General features: G+C 39.3%; 1 protein-coding gene across 3 annotated transcripts in view; it reads left to right on the forward strand.

Annotated features, from left to right (window-relative positions):
• FBLN2 (fibulin 2) overlaps positions 1 to 14,735 on the forward strand; it is a 910,922-nt gene that overhangs the window by 625,507 nt on the left and 270,680 nt on the right. The gene's annotated exons all lie outside the window — the stretch shown is intronic.

Raw genomic sequence — 14,735 nt, forward strand, 5'->3', positions numbered from 1 at the left:
CTGGCAGAGCTATAGGGTTAAGATCTCAGCCGAGTGGCCAAGCTAAGACCTCTAGCACTCTTTCTATCCAACCAGTGCTTTGTGTCCCTGCCCAAGTAGCTGACACAAAGACACTTTGAGATTTGATTGTTATACAAACACACACACACACACACACACACACACACACACACACACACACACACACACACACACACACACACACACGCACACACACCTGTGAAAGTCTGGCACAGGTTTATTAGTTATGCCCCCTTCTGCCCTGACTTTAAGGTAGTACCAGCTGCCACCAGCCACCCTTACTTATCAGCTACTATAAAGTCCGTACCAAAGGGTGCCCAGTCTTACTGTGTAATGTTACTATTATCCAAATAATAAGTGTGACCAAGACTATGGCTATTGGAGTGGCCTATACAGTGTCACCAAATACATATGCGAGTACTGTAAGAGCTTAAATAACTCTAAACAAACCAGCCACGATTAAAAAGGTTTAAATTTATTTAATAATCAATAAAAGAGCAGGACAGTATGCAATCAACACAGTAACTGCAGAGTTCAGAATCACAGGAAATATTTTAAAACAACATCGCAGGACAGTCTCAAATGAATACAGAAAACATCTGAACTAATCTTTACTATATTCCTATCTGTATCTAAGAGAGATTACTGTACCCTGATTACTTACTATTAGCAAGGCAAGTGGTGATGTGATGATGTTTTCAGGTCCAAAGACAAATACAAAATGCTCTCTGTCCCTCTCTGAAAGAGTTCTTAAATTAATATCACATATTACTGCTGGTTTAGTCTGAATGACATCACCCTTTGTCACCTGGCTTCAATTCTCAGGCTAACATAAACTAACATATTTTGTAACATCTCTATGTGAGAGGTACATATCTCTCAGAAGTGCAGCTTCTAGAAGTCACAGAGCAATAGAAGCACTTAACATTTTAAGCCTAGTAATTATTTATGTTTCAAGACAATAGAAATAAACCTCTAGCTCTAGACATCCTGTTTCCTTCAGTGAAACTTGGAGATACACAGTCATAAAACATTCTGATTCCAACCTATTTTCCTGAAGCCCTGCAAGTTAACTGTGTATGTTCGAACTTCTACTATGAAAACATACATTTGCACAAGTATATAGTTTATATAAATTTCTGTCCTTTTCCAGTAAGGTCCACTGTGGTTACATTCTTTAAGCTCAGTACATAGCATACAGTTCTGTATAAATTATAGCAATATTCCCAAATAACATAGAATTATTTACAAAATTCCAGCTAGCAGGGGTGGCAGCATCACAATTCTGTATAAATCATATTAATATTTTCAAGTGACATATAATTATTTACAAAATTCCAGATAGCTGGACTGGCAGTATTTCCCTGGTGTCACAATTTTACTATTGTGGACTGACCTCACTGCCGCAGTATGGTGATTGTACATAGTTTGTTTACGGTGGTCAGTGGAAAGATTGCATAATATGCTGCATGTTTGAGGTTGTAGTTTTATTGAGCAAGTTGCTTAGTCAGAAACATCTAAGTCATCTGTGGGTGTAGTCTTTGAGATCAGATACATCTGAGACATTTGTGGGTGTAGTCTTTGGGATGTGATACATCTGAGACATTTGTGGGTGCAGTCTTTGGGATCAGATACATGTGAGTCATTTGTGAGTATAGTCTTTAGGATCCAATACATCTGAGACATTTGTGAGTGTAGTCTTTGGGATATTGCATATGTAGTGTCAAATATGTGTCCATGTTCACAGGTGGAACAAGTGCTCCTTATTAGAAGAGAAGGGTGGAACACCAGATAATTTATTTTTGTCCCCAACTTAGTGTTGAGGGGTGCTGGATCAGGCAGTGGCACAGGGTGTCAGACAAGTTGGCTCTGGCTCTGATACAGATGACTTGAGACTGTGAGGTGTTTCTGAAGTCACATTTATGTAAGAGGCAGACAACTCAGTGGGCACGGGGTTTAAGAACTCAACAGGGAAGGGAGGACAGAGCAGACAAAACAAAAAGCACTCAGTGAGCAGTCTTCTCTGGCAGCTGTCATAATAAACCCTGACCTGTTTTCTGTACCATAAATAAAAATATGTCAGCTCCTTGCATAGTTTAGAAAGAGTTAATCCCTTTCAGCTCACAGAATGTAGCATAAATGTTTTGCTTTCTGATACCCAGTCTGGAACTTTTACTATAGTTCTTCAGTACAATAGGAGCAGTGGACAAGAAAAAAAACATAAAAAAAAAAACACTCACTAAGCAGCGCTTTTCTGGAAATTGCCACTCTTCATGAATTAGAGTACTTTAATTTCAGTTTTCTACATTGAAAATTTGTAGGAAAAAATATATATCCATATATATATATAATTATATAATTTATTTAATTTATTTATTTTGCTCTGGAAATAGTAAGCAGACTTGATTGTGTGTCAGTAAAAGCAGAAGAGGCAGGGCTTAAATTAACCAACTTTGCATTTTGAAGAAAAATGTGTCCCTTTTGTTAGATGGTTGGAAAGACAAGAAATCGTGACTTAAAGTTCTTTTAACAAGTAGACAAAACACTGATTTTTATCTTTGGGGCCGTAACAGGAAAGAATGTCAACTAATAAACAGAGAAGATGTCTGAATTAAAATAGGAAACAATCTTCAATCGTCATCATTATGATAAGAAGGTTTATGATAAGAACATGACCTAGAGCTTGAGCTTCACACCATGCAGCTTGCAGATTTTTTTTTTTGTGTGGCCTAAAACAGACATTGGAGTTGATTGGCATAGATAAGAAATCTTGCATTGTACTGAATGTCCTGTTTATCTGTTTGACTGAAGCCAAAACCCAGTCTGAAATCAAAATTTCGGCTGCAGCTAGGTGCCTTGCAAACTCATCATTTGAATGCCAGCACTTTATGGAAATTGGGACAGTGCACAAAATGTATTCCACTTTTCTTAGTTCAGATGTGGTATGATTAGCCTTATCTACCCAGTGTTTGCTTTGCAGCTCCTATATAAGATTCTCATAAGTTGTATAACTCAAAGTTTGAGAAATACATAACAGTGACAGCACAAGTAGCTGCTTTGGAGTCCGTCCACTTGGAAAACATTCTGAATGTAAAGCGACTTCTGAGTATGTTTATAGAAAGCTTATGTGCCCTATTAACAGTAATGATAAATGTAGTTGTTTCTGTAAGTACAGCTTAGAACAGTGGGACAAATGAAATATGGATTTAAAATGAAAGCTTTAAATTCTTATAGATGTGTACAACAGCTTTTAAATAACTATAATTACATAATTATGTTCTTGTATAAATTGTAATCTATGATATTGCTGTTGGCTAGTTACAGGTTTCTAGATTCATAAGTGAGACATGATTAATAAAGCCATGTTTAAAATGATTATTGATTGTGCTTCATGTTTGCTACGGAGCACTTAGGGACATTATTACATTATTTAACTTGGCTGGAAGAGAAGGTTGCAATGTCTGTGCAACATGAGTTGTTGGGTTCTGTTAATTTTCCAGTTTTATATAAAAATAAATACACTTGACTTAAGGGTCTCCTAAAAGTCATGTCCAGTGTGGAATCACTGTTTTTTTATCTGCTGAGCCAAATCTGATGGTACAATATTTATTTCAGCAGTAAAGTATATATATATATATATATATATATATATATATATATATATATATATTTTCACTGTAGTTTCAAGATTGTTACATGGCAACCACATTCTTTAAAAGTAGCCCTTCTCAGTGAAGGATCTTGAAACTTTGGTCTTGTAATGATGCCATCAAAACTGTCTATAAAGGAAGTGAGCCCAGCATATGCATATTGTCTTAACATTTAGATAATACCCATCAGTAAATGCACAAGGATGACATTAATGAATATGAGACAAAGGACTGATGGAGTTATTCAGGATTTCCATAGAATGAATTATAATTACAGTGCTAGGTATGAAATTCTGTTACACTAGAAATGCAGTACGAATCACACAAAACGCTCATTGAGTGAATTGTTCTCTTACAAAAATGAAGCAGTGACCACACTCAGAGTTTGTGGAATTTTGGCCTTTATGGAAAACAGAAATATGGGACAGTGGTGAAATATTTTCAGCCATGTTTGATAATACTGCTTGAGTTGTTAACCAAGGTGATAACATGGCATAAAATAAGTAGAATTTGTTTCAGATTTATTAAACCATTCAGTGGAATGCCACACTAAAGCCTGGTAAAGCAGAAGAGAATATATGTGCTCACAGAAGAAACTTTAAACTGAGTCATGATTGGGTAAGTGACTGGCTGACAAAAAAACAGTAGGGATTATCTGTGCTTAGTGTCATGCCAACAGTAGCAGCATTGGACAGTGCACTCTTTTAAGGACCTGTTTCATGCACAGTTCTTTGTGACCATGCACGCATATTAAATGCATCAAAATAAGCCTTAATTTGTGCCTCAGGTGGCAAGTATGCCAAAGCTGTAACTAGTGTGGGGTGAAGACGGATGACTGCCTCAGGTACATACTATTGGAGGGACATGATTAGCAGTTGCCATTACGAGTGCCAGTACTTGTGCAAGTGCAGTAGTGGTGGTCATTTAAATGCTGCATTCACACTTGCAGTTAGGAGCACTCTGTTAGAAAAGAATAGCAAGTCACTTGTTACAGTAGTTGGAAGAAGATTTTTGTTGCCATTCTCATTGGGAAGATTTTTTTTGGTCCTCAGCTTTGGACTGGGGAGGGAGCACCAGTATGGGGAAGTACTAAGGGTGTCAGATGGCTTATCTGCATTACTTTGTACTTTGTACAAGTAGGGAGATTTTTTTGTGCCTTGCTGTCTCAGATCAGACTGGCTCATGTTGAAATATGCTATGAATGGATATGCCTGAAATAGGTATTTTCTGTTTCAGTGTATTATCCAAGTACAAAAAGAAAAGAAAGAGAAATGTATATTATCAGTCTGTTTGTAAGGATCCAGTAGGTGATTTCTTACTTGTACTTGTGGTATACACCTCCTATTTTAAATGCTTCTCCCTCATACAGTTAGGTTGAAAAGCAGACATTTGAAACTTTCATGATCAGATACTTTAAAACTGGTTAGGAATTCATGAGGACTTTAAGCCATACTATTGCTGGTCCTCATCATGCTTTTTTCACACTTGCCTTGTTAAAGACACACTAGTCTGTTCAGATCCAGATTCAGTCTAAGAATACCTGGCTTGTGTCATTTTTCTGTGGTATTTAGGATGTCTGTTTTGTAGACTCTAGGCTAAGCATGATACTTCTCTGCTTTGCTAACAATATTGCATGATGTGACATATGAGACCTTTGACATTAGACTATCATAGGCCATAAGAAAAGCTCATACTATTGTGTGATGGTGGGCAAGTGGAGGGATGTTATTTGTGAATGTATCTTAACTGATATAATTATATGTGTAATTAGAAGTTTAAGGTTCATAGAAAAAATACATTATTTTAAATCAATAAAACTGACAGGGCACTACAAACTTAGCTAATTCATTCTTATTGATAGATGTCCTTCTATTCATATGCTGCAGTATCCATAACATGAAGGGGTCTGCTTGTGGTTGACTCGTATGTCTGGCCGTTATACCAAAGTTAAATTGCTACTGAGAAGGTACATGTAATGAGCCACATCACATAGCATACATTGGCCATAAATGGACGTCAGGTATTAAGTGGAATTTTTCTGCCGCCTGTTTGACTGCCAGCTGAACACCTTTCCAAAGGTCCCTTCCTTTTGCATGCTAACTCTTCCCACTCTCCTTCCCCTGATTCTGCTTCAGGCATACATGGTGTCTTTAGATATAAAAGATGCCTGTCTCCAAATTCCTGTTCATCCCCGTTTCAGGAAATTCCTGCAGTTTTCTGTGGATTCCTCTCACCTTCAGTTCTGTGCTTTGCCATTTGGTGTATCTACAGTCCCAGAGTATTCACAAAATGTTTGGCCTATGTTATAACCTTCTGCAGAATGCAGGGGATCCAAATCTTTCCTTACCTGGAACATATCCTTATCCAGGTTTCATCCTCCCAGGAGGTGCAGGAGCACCTGCACTTCACAATGTCCCTTATGAGAAGCCTAGGGTTCACCTTAAATCTTTAGAAATCTACTCTGACCCCTTCCCAGGACCTTGTCTTCCTAGGATGTAGAATTCTCTCTGTTCCAATGATGGCTTGCCTACCTCCAGAAAAAATGCTGTCCTTCACCACTTACTTTCAGGAAATAATCTCACTTCAATCCCTCATGGCCAGAAAGTTCCTTTGACTCTTTGGTTACATGGCTTCCACCATTCCCATCATACACTTGGCAAAGCTACACATAAGGAAGTTTCAGTGGTTCCTGAGGACAGTCGGGAAGCAACACCTTCACCCTTTGGAGTATGTAGTTCCACTGTTGCCCTTTTTAACAAGGGAGTTATAACGGTGGCTATAACAGGTTACAAAAAAAAACAGGCTTTCCCCTCCAACCTTCCTCCCCAAACCAGGATATGTACACAGATGCATCAAACACAGGCTTGGAGTGCAACTCTAGAGAACTGGAGGGTGAGAGATGTTTGGACTCCGCTCCAGGTAAAGGAGCATATCATCGTCAAAAAAATGAGGGTTCTGAATTTTGCACTAAAAATCTTCAAAGGCAAAAATCCAACCAGGATTGTTGAGATGGTTCACATACAACACCACAGTCTGCTGGTACATCAACAAGCAGGGAGGGACAAAATCCTACCTCCTATGCAGATTGGCTCTGTATGCCTCGGAGATTGCTCAACTCAGCCAGGTTTCTTTGCAGGCCGCGTACATTCCATCAGCTCAAAATGTCACGGCAGATTCATTAAGCAGGTCCATGACGTACTCCCATGAATGGATGTTAAACAGGGATGTGTTCCAGGACCTGGGCCATCAATGGAGTACTCCACAGGTAGATCTGTTTGCCTCCACCATGAACAGACAACTTCACAAGTACTGTTTCAGGGTCCCAAACCCTGGAACATGGAGGGCAGATGCTCTTTCCTTTCCATGGATGGGGCTGTTTGTGTACGCATTCCCCACTTCCCTCTGATCCAGAAAGTTCTGCTGAAAATTAAGAAAGAACAACCAGAAATCTTGCTGGTGACTCCCCTTTGGCCAGTACAGCATTGGTCCCCCCTTCTTTTATCAACTAGCCAAGGGCAATCACCATAAGTTACCCCACAGGATGGACCTTCTCACACAGGATAAGGGGACTCTAATACACCCTGAAATATCTACCCTAAATCTAACTCTGTGGATGATAGGGCTTTGATCCCCATTAGACAACTTTACACTGAGAATGTGCTACAGGTTTTGCAGGAGGCCAGAAAACCCACTACCAGAAAATCTTATCTATCCAAATGGAAAGGGTTTTTTGTCTGGTGTCTAAAAAACAAATTTCAACCGCTATTGGTGGATCCACCAGTAGTCCCGTCTTACCTGTGTGGGCTGCTGAAAGGGTGGCTTGTCATACTCTTCTATCAAGGCACATCTGTCTGCCATCTCAGCATGCTTACCCTTGACTCCTCCCTTGGCATCCAAGTTGGAAGTAAAGCTTATCCTGAAAGGTGTCTTACATATTAGACCACCAAGAAAACCAATTCTTCCTCCTTGGGACCACAACCTTGTGCTTGAAAGGCTTACTCTAGCTCCATTTGAGCCAGCTAAGACCTCTTCCCTTCAACCTCCTGGTGGCTATTACCTCAGCCAGAAAGGTTTCTGAACTTCATGCCCTCATGGCCTACTCTCCTTTCACAGTCTTCCATAGGACAGGGTATCCCTTTGTACCAATCCTTCGTTCATGCCCAAGGTGGTGAATGAGATATCACTAAGTCAGGCTACCAACCTTCCTACCTTTTTCCCTTCTCCATAATCATCTAGTGAGAGGATCCTTCACACTTTTGATGTGCACAGACAGCTGAGAGACTACCTGGCCAAAACCAAGTCCATCCGTAAATTAGACGATCTTTGTATTTCCTATCACCCAAGAGCCCTGAGACTCCTTGTTTCCAACCAAACTATTTCCTCCTGGATTTCCAAAGCTGTTACACAGCTTATGGGAAGGATCTTCCTTTTCCAGTCAAGGCACACACTACTACTGTGTCTTCCTCTGGGACTTTCTTTAAAGGACTGGATACAGCTTCCATTATGATGGCAGCTGCATGGTCATCTGTTCATACCTTTACTAAACACTTGTAAGTTGGACATTGTTTCCAGGTCTAAAGCAGGATTTGCCAGGGCTATTCTGCATGGTTTTGTGGAAAATGTCTCTGCTCCTCCTCCCAATCCCGCTTTGGCATTCTCCCTCCTGTTATGGATATTGCAGCATATGAATAGAAGGACATAGAATAGTTGTATAAAATCTTACCATAGCCATAGATGTCCTTCTCTTCTATATGCTGCAGTATAGTCTCCCTCCTGGCTTTCCCCCTGATACTGGCCTGACCTTCTGTATACTTACTTCTTCAGGCTAGTGCTTGGCGGCATTCAGTTCTGAGGTAGGTGCTTGCTGACATCCGCTTTATACCAAACTTCTGTTTACGGCCAACGTACACTGTGTGATGCGGCTTGTCACACATACCTTCACAGTAGCAGTTTAACTTTGGTATAATGGCCAGAAGTACGAGTCAACCAGAGGTGGACACCCGCATGTTATGGATACTGCAGCATATAAAAGAGAAGGACATTTATGGTTATGGTAAGAATTTAAACAACAATCCTTTATGAGGATGAGACAGAGACCTTTGGTTTTGAGTTTTATGAACCCATCTGCACTGTATAAAATACAGTGCTCATGCCAGTGAATGAGATTACAGTTACTTATGTAATATAAAGTAACAAAACTTGTAAGTCCAAAACAACAACAAAAAAATGAACAAAAAACAGCCTCAAGCCACACTCAGCTGTCAATGAAAACAGCCTCGAGCCACAGTCAGAGATTAACAATAAAACAGCCTTGAGCCACAGTCAGCTGTTACAGTAAAAACAGCCTTGAGCCACAGTCAGCTGTTACAATAAAAACAGCCGTGATAACTGTACCCATTTTTGATTTCCCCCTTATAATTAACAGCTCGTTGACAATAATTTTGCATAGTGCGTATAAGAAAATGAATAAATCTTCATATAATTGCATCTTATTGCTCATAGGTGTCTGCTTTTATTTCATAAAAGTATGGGTTTCATCTCCCTAGATATTAATAGAAGCCAGTACATTCCAGTACATTAAGTGTGGAGCAGAAGGTAACTGGTCAACATACGCTGTTGAACAAATAGATACTGGTGAGTCCACAATGGTCGTAATGATAAATCAAATACTATAAACATTTGTTCTGCCATGGATTGTTGAGAAAAAAAGTTCCAGCCTGACAATACAAGCTCAACTGGCTAAAAGAAACTATATTGTTTTATACAAGGCCACAATGCCTCCCTTACCTCTGTATACTGCTGTATGGTGATACATTAACATGAAAAGCAGAAATTCCCTAAAACACTGAATCATTGCCACTGCACAAATGGAAATATATCCTGACATTATTCCTGGTGTAAAACAATGGTTGTGAAATTACACAGCAGTAAACAGAAATCACCGAGTTTAAACTTCTCTACTTTACAATCATCTAGGTATAGGACAAACATTAATACAGTTTCCTCAAAACATCACAACAAAAGGAACTAAGACATAAAAACTCAAGTATACAAGCTCACATCATGAAACTTCACACACAATTTAAGAAGCCGTTGCAGCAGGAGGGCTTTGACGCAAGTGGTAATGTGGACTTTGCCCCATAACCTCATCCTCTAAATATGCTACCAATGAGGATTCTTGAACTTGGAGAAAAAGAAGAATTAAAAAAATAAGCTTTTCTCTTTTCACAACTCATAAACAATAGCATGTTACAAAACAGCCTTTCATATCCTGTGGTTTTGATAGAATGAGAAAGTGATCACATAGCTGCAGTCATACAAGTCCTGACAGCATCTCAATGAGTTATGAATGCAACAAACTGCAAGCAGTATGTAATTGCTTGGCATTTTATGTGGGACAAACCTCCAGACCCCTTAGATTGCACATTATGGAACATATGAGTGACATCAGGAACAAGAGGTCTAATAATGCGTTATACAAACATTCGTTAAAACACCCTGCAGCAACATTTAAATTTGCTATTATAGATAAAATAGTGGGTAATAGATCCTATAAAGCTGGATGGCATTCCATTTTGGATGCAATGGAGAAAAAAATTGGGAGGGCTTTTCCCACCAAGATTGAATGAACACTTGTAATGTGACCAATTGGAAGCTAATTTGTTAGTGAATGACATTATAAAATGAACAATGGTTTGATGAGTTCTTAACACTGAGGAAGGCTATGTAATACCATTAGCCGAAACTGGCCTGTTTCTTTGTGTTGTTCTAACACTTTGTTACTTATATGACTTAATAAAGGGTCATTGGCACAGTATCACAGTTTGCTGGCTCATCTTGTGGTTCGGTATGGTTTACTGGAGCTGTGCAATTGCCTAAAGCGCAGGGGACTTTGTTGGCTGTCTCTTTGGAACATCATTGGCTATTATTAAACCTGACACTCGTCCGTTTGTTTTGGTGCTTGCAACCTGCAAGATAGAGATAATTTTTATCCTTCCTTTTCTCCATTGAGGCTGACACTGTTCACTGTAATAAACTAGTTACATGGTAAGTTTAGTATGCATGTGTGTGTGTGTGTGTTTGTGTGTCTGTCTGCTTGTGTGAGTGAATGCATGCACGAAAGCAGAATGTATGCGTGTGTGAAAGAAGAGGAGACTGTGTGTGTGTGTTTCTGTGTGACTGGGAGAGAATGAGAGTTATCTTTTGTGAGTGAATGCATGCATGAAAGCAAAAAAGACTGTGTGTGTGTGTGTGTGTGTGTGTGTGTGTGTGTGTGTGTGTGTGCGTGTGCGTGAGAGAGAGCATGAGAGAGTGAAGAGTGAGAGTGATTCCTTGCAGTACCAGCAGCAGCAATGAGGTTTGCAGAGGCAGTCTACATCAACAACTCTCTCAAGTAAAAACTGAAAGAAAATTTAATTAAAGTTGTATGGGGTGCCTGACAGATCAAAGCAAATATCAAATGTTCGTTAAAATAACAGAGGTACCTTTTGAACATAGAGGTAGAACTGTGACCCATGGCATCTGCAGTCCACGTGCCTGTTAAACTATTACACTGGGCATCCTTTGACATGTGAAGTAAAGGACTTTTGCCTGTATTTCACTGCTTTCATGCTGTCTGGCAACAGTACCTCACCATTAGATGACGTTAGTTCTCTGGCTATTCTGAGTTAAGACACTTCACAATTAAGCCAGTATAAAGATTTGCAGTAACTGTATGTTGTGTGACATTATGTACTTTTGGGTAACAGGAAATGACCAACAGTGGCACCTGTTACACTGTTCAATTTTTGCCTGATAAAGCCTATCTGGGTGAAAGTGTCTTCTGTACTTGCAACTTTTTAAGGACGTTGTAGATTTTAAACTTGTGGAATAAGCAGCAACTTTTTAAGTACTTTGTGGATTTTAAACCTGTGGAATAAGCACTTCTAACTATATTATGGATTTTAAACTCTTGGAGAAAACAACCATTACTTTAAAAAAAAAAACAACTCTTCAAGTAAGTTATGGACTTCGAATTTTTTGAATTAACTACTGTTTATCCCTGCTCATGGATCCAGTTACTTTTTTGTCATGGATGTAGTAGTTAGTGTCTGGCCAGACATTGTCTCTCTTGCAAGTTGTAGAGATAGCTGGCATATAAAATGAATGTAATAAAATAGCAGGAGATGCAAGTGTTTTTGAGGAAGCCGTATATTACAGGGTAATGGCTGGACCTTTGGATACTGAGGAAGGACAATATATAACTTTGTAATAATTCCTTGCTGAGATCATGTATTGCAGTCAGAAAAAGCAGCAGCTGATTAGCATGGTGCTGGGGTGCTCACCTCGTTAAGTAGACACAAATGATGTTGAAGGTAGTCTCCCATGGCTGTGCTCATGGGTAAGGTAACATCCAGAGTACTCTTATCCATTTCTGGTAGCCACGTCAATAGGTTGATAGAAAGTGTTCAGTAGTAAATAACAAAGGTGAGGAAGGGAGTGAAGAACTGGGATATGAGAAACAGTTTCAAGACTGTGGCATATAGAAAAGGATACTTGGGTACTCTGCATTGTCAGAGGTATAAGTGGGATAAGTGAAATTAAAGACGAAGGACAGGAAGGGTCAGGCAGAAGGAGACATGAGCAGCAGCTGGATGGGGTGTGGGGAGCTGATAAGTCAAGGCTAATTGTAAGGAAGTATTATTTCACATACTTCGGAAACGCTATCTCACATAGTACGTGTTAGGATCCTGAATCCACTACCTGTGGCTGCAGGAACTTTGTGGGTCACTGATGCCTTGAACAAATAGATGGTGGGATTTGGCAGTAGTTTAAAACCAGCTGCTTAAAGATTTTAGCAAATAAGTAGGTTGCTAATTCACAAGTTTTCACTTAGTAAATCTGTACGTTTTGTGTACATATGTTTTGCTGTGAAACATTAAATTGTAAGTCATGAGGTGCTAAAATGACAACACATTTAGAATAACTTTATCTGGGACTCTTTAAAGAAGTAAATTTTATACTTTCATAGTTTGCAAGAAAATACATCACAAATAACTGAATATATGAAAAAAAATTAGGAAGTCTGTTAAAAGTAAAACCACACGTGACTCACCAGTATACTAAAATTAGTCTTTTAAAAAGGCAGCATGCATCATATAAGGAACTAAATGGGAATGTGACAGGTTGTCATTCTCCCATCAAAGTATACAGCTCATCAAAACGTTGCCCGCTCCTCAGTGTTAATACAATCCTAGTGATATCATATTAAAATAAACATGGTGTACGGGACGTAGCCCCTCACATGAAGAGATTAGTGCCTTATGTTGTTAGGAGGGACTTAAGAGAGATGTGTTATGATGTGACAGATATACACTGGGATCTCATCAGTTGCCTAACTTTCGTTGGTCCCATTCTGATGATGTTTCCATGACTGGAAGGTCACATAATGAAGTACAGTGCACTCACCACAGCTTTTCCATCCTATGACATAAATTAAGGGATATTGCTCATCACTTCTCAGGATCATAACTTTATTACGCAAATTCTGTTTCCAACTCAAAAAATTCCTCTCATATGGAACCTAATTTAACTCTTTTATCCAAGCAGGGTTCACCTAGTTTGTTTGCCCCACCTTACCGTCAGACTTCCTGTTTTGCACCATTATTACTTCTTACTTCTCTACATCATAAGAGATCCTTGATTTAAGACTAAACAGAGGTATACTTCTAAATTAGGTCTTCATGAATGGTGGTAGGTTCGCATTTTTGCATCCATTCACTGTGGCATTTACTACAAACACATACGCACACACACACACACATAACACAGCCACACATACACACGCACACACACACACACACACACACACACACACACACACACACACACACACACACACACACACACACACACACACACACACACACACACACACATGCACACACACACACACACACACACACACACACACACACACACATAACACAGACACACATACACACACACACACACACACACACACACACACACACACACACACACACACACACACACACACACACACACACACACACACACACACACACACACACACACACACACACACACACACACACACACACACACAGACATACATACACACACACACACACACACACACACACATACACACACACACACACACACACACACACACACACACACACACACACACACACACACACACACAGCCACACATACACACACACACACACACACACACACACACACACACACACACACACACACACACACACACACACACACACACACATGCACACACACACACACACACACACACACACACATAACACACACACATAACACAGACACACTTTGGAAAGACAGATATTTATATACCTTTTTTTGGGCGGGATTAGTATTGCTGTTCATTTTGCTGTTATGTTTTGTACTTGTTTTGTCTTTTTTGCACATTTTTGCACATTGTTACTTGCCAAACACACCCTCTGGTATAATATGTTGCAATAATGTAGTTTCATGTATGCTGAGTTGCACAAAATGCCCATGTGTAGTAATGCTATAGTATCTGCTGGGGTAGAAATTCTGCAAGATTTTGTTTATGACTAGACACATTTAATCCATAGGGTTAAGCTCATAACATCAAATGCATGGGCCATGCATTTATAAGTTCTCCATGATTTCTAGTCCTTTTGGATATTTTATCTATCATACCATACCACAACTTTACATTTTAAGTATTGGTTGATGTCAGTTACTTGAAATAATAGCATTGAGTATGCACATTAGCTTACATTGAAATACTTTAATGTAGCAGAGCTCTAGGTCAAGAAAGTTTGATAAAACTGCGTTTTAAGCATTTAACCGAATTTAAAGCAGCACTTGAATTACAGCAGTCTTTAAAAACCGGACATGGGCTGTAGAGGTCTTCATGCTATTGAAAGGCATGCACGAACTTTCTCAAGTCCATCACTTTCTTGTTGATCAGTTGTGTGAGCTAACTAGAGTTTTAATGTTTTCCAGAAAAGATTAACACTTTTGCAGTTCCATGTGTGTTGCAATATT

The sequence above is a fragment of the Protopterus annectens genome, chromosome 7.part0 (assembly GCF_019279795.1).
Source record: "Protopterus annectens isolate FY-2018-M chromosome 7.part0, PAN1.0, whole genome shotgun sequence".
NCBI lineage: Eukaryota > Metazoa > Chordata > Ceratodontiformes > Protopteridae > Protopterus > Protopterus annectens.